The following is a 3,221-nucleotide window of genomic DNA, read 5'->3' on the forward strand; positions in this document are numbered from 1 at the left end:
ATTTAGAGGACTACTTTTATTTTCGTCAATGAAAACAGTGACGAAAATATTTGTCAAACACCTATTTTTTTCAGTGGCAATTGATGAGATGATAACTTACTAAATAGACCAAGAAAAACTAACTAAACAAAAGATGGGACAAAATAGAGAGATTGAGAGCTTTTCTGTGTTAATTGTTTGACCCGATCAAAAACGTGCATGAGATTAGCAGAATGGTAAGGCTTTTTCATTGCAATATTGCAATGCTGTTATTGGAATTTAAAACCATGCACAGGTCATTCCGAAGTCAACTCTATCCCTGGAAACTGTTCTCCAATCCGGCGGCAACAAATCATTGATAAGGCACATGCCATTGCTACAAGCTTCATGTAACCTTTATTTAGCTAGGCAAGCCAGTTAAGTGACTCCCCATCCCGCATGAGGGAGCGTAATCATCGACTGACACTAATTAGCATAATGCAATGGACATAAATATCCCTAGAAAATATTCCTATTCATGAAAATCCCAAATTAAATATATTGAGACACAGCTTAGCCTTTTGTTAATCACCCTGTCGTCTCAGATTTTCAAAATATGCTTTACAGCCAAAGCTAGACAAGCATTTGTGTAAGTTTATCGATAGCCTAGCATAGCATTTTGTCCAGCTAGCAGCAGTTAACTGGGTCACGGAAATCAGAAAAGCGATCAAATTAAATCGTTTACCTTTGATGAGCTTCGGATGTTTTCACTCACGAGACTCCCAGTTAGATAGCAAATGTTCCTTTTTTCCAAAAATATAGTAGGCGAAATAGCTCCGTTTGTTCTTCACGTTTGGCTGAGAAATCGCTCGGAAATTGCAGTCACGAAAACGGTGAAAAAATATTCCAAATTAGCTCCATAATATCGACAGAAACATGGCAAACGTTGTTTATAATCAATACTCAAGGTGTTTTACAAATATCTATTCGATAATATATCCATCGGGACAATTCGTTTTTCAGTAGGACCGATTGGAGTAATGGCTCCCTCTGTATTTTACGAGAGAATCTCCCTGGGAGCATCAGGTGACCACTTACGCAATGTAGCCACTTACGGGTATTCTTCAACATAAATGCGTACAACTGCGTCACAATGCTGTAGACACCTTCGGGAATACGGAGAAAGAGTAATCTGGTTGATAGCCCATTCACTGCTCAATAGGGACTCATTGGAACGCAGCGCTTTCAAAACAGGAGGCACTTCCGGATTGGATTTTTCTCAGGCTTTCGCCTAAAACATCAGTTCTGTTATACTCACAGACAATATTTTTACAGTTTTGGAAACTTTAGAGCGTTTTCTATCCTAAGCTGTCAATTATATGCATATTCTAGCATCTTGTCCTGACAAAATAACCTGACAAAATGAAAATACTGCCCCCTAGTCACAACAGGTTTTAAGGAGCACATGGCCGCCAGTCTCCCTGCATGCTGAAGAGCACGTTTCCATCCCCTAATGTTATAATTTTTTTAATAGAAATACTTTAACCTTTCTGATCTCCCCATCCCGGATCCGGGATCGTGAATACAGACTCAAGCTCATTACCATAACGCAACGTTAACTATTCATGAAAATCGCAAATGAAATGAAATAAATATGCCATCTCTCAAGCTTAGCCTTTTGTAAACAACACTGTCATCTCAGATTTTCAAAATATGCTTCTCAACCATAGGAAAACAATCATTTGTGTAACAGTAGCTAGCTAGCGTAGCATTTAGCGTTAGCATTAGCGTTAGCATCCAGCACGCAACATTTCAACAAAAACATAAAAGCCTTCAAATAAAATCATTTACCTTTGAAGAACTTCGAATGTTTTCAATGAGGAGACTCTCAGTTAGATAGCAAATGCTCAGTTTTTCCAAAAAGATTCTTTGTGTATTAGAAATAGCTCCGTTTTGTACATCACATTTGGCTACCAAAAAAAAACGAAAATTCAGTCCTCAAAACGCGAACTTTTTTCCAAATTAACTCCATAATATCGACTGAAAACATGGCAAACGTTGTTTAGAATCAATCCTCAAGGTGTTTTTCACATATCTCTTCGATGATATATCGTTCGTGGAAGCATGGTTTCTCCTCTTAATCAAATGGAAAAATACTTGCACCTGGCTTTGCGCACCAATTTCGACGCAGGACACCAGGCGGACACTTGGAAAATGTAGTCTCTTATGGTCAATCTTCCAATGATATGCCTATAAATACGTCACAATGCTGCCGACATCTTGGGGAAACGGCAGAAGGTCTAAGCTTATTCCTGTCGCATTCACAGCCATATAAGGAGACATTAGAAAACAGAGCTTCAGAAATTCTGCTCATTTCCTGTTTGACGTTTCATCTTGGTTTCGCCTGTAGAATGAGTTCTGGGGCACTTACAGACGAAATCTTTGCAGATTCTGAAACTTCAAAGTGTTTTCTTTCCAAAACTGTCAAGAATATGCATAGTCGACAAAATATCGCGCTTAAAACGGGAACGTTTTTTATCCAAAAATGAAATAGCGCCCCTAGAGATGCAACAGGTTTTAAACTAGATCTGTATCCTACCCTCCAAACCTAAACCGGGTTTGTATCCCCTACCAAACCCCTCCCTCCTCTTTTTTATTTTTTTTATTTTACATTTTTCTGTAGGCTACATTTAATTATCCAATAAAGTTTGTTTTATCTGAAATCAAGTTGCAGAAGATAAAAGGAGAACTCCAACCCCCATCCCACTTGTCCCTTAAACAAACCTCACCCTTGACTGGACAGACACACTGAGAAGAGATGTAGAAAAGGGCAGGAATCCCTGAGCTATCCCTGCTCTTTACTTACATACCTATTTACAGCTTATAGAAAAGAGCAGAAGCTCTGACCTCAATTCAGACCCCAGTCCTACTTACATCTTATGGATAATTTGCTCTTTTAGTATTTATCCAGTAGGTTTCCCCAAGGAGAAAGCCCCCGCTTCTATGTCAAAGATAATAAAACAAAAACACTTTAGTGAATACTACAGTAATGTCCAGAAAAAAAACAGACAGTAAATTCTTCAAAAACACTACAGTAAATACTACAGTATACTACAGTTATGTCTGCGAAAACAAACAGTTAATACTATAGTATATGAATATTGTAATTCTACAGTATTTAGACCATAGGGAACTATAGTATTTTTTAATGTGCGTGTCTTTTATGTCAGTACAACCTTCTTCCTTCTAGTTTGCTTTGTCAT

At 38.0% G+C, this 3,221-nt stretch overlaps 1 non-coding gene across 1 annotated transcript; it reads left to right on the forward strand.

Moving 5' to 3' along the window:
• Positions 1-2,899: 2,899 nt before the first annotated feature.
• Positions 2,900-2,955, forward strand: LOC139419830 (U7 small nuclear RNA). The gene has a single exon (XR_011635444.1). It is a non-coding gene; the product is annotated as a U7 small nuclear RNA (small nuclear RNA).
• Positions 2,956-3,221: the final 266 nt, after the last annotated feature.

This window comes from Oncorhynchus clarkii, chromosome 10 (assembly GCF_045791955.1).
Source record: "Oncorhynchus clarkii lewisi isolate Uvic-CL-2024 chromosome 10, UVic_Ocla_1.0, whole genome shotgun sequence".
NCBI lineage: Eukaryota > Metazoa > Chordata > Actinopteri > Salmoniformes > Salmonidae > Oncorhynchus > Oncorhynchus clarkii.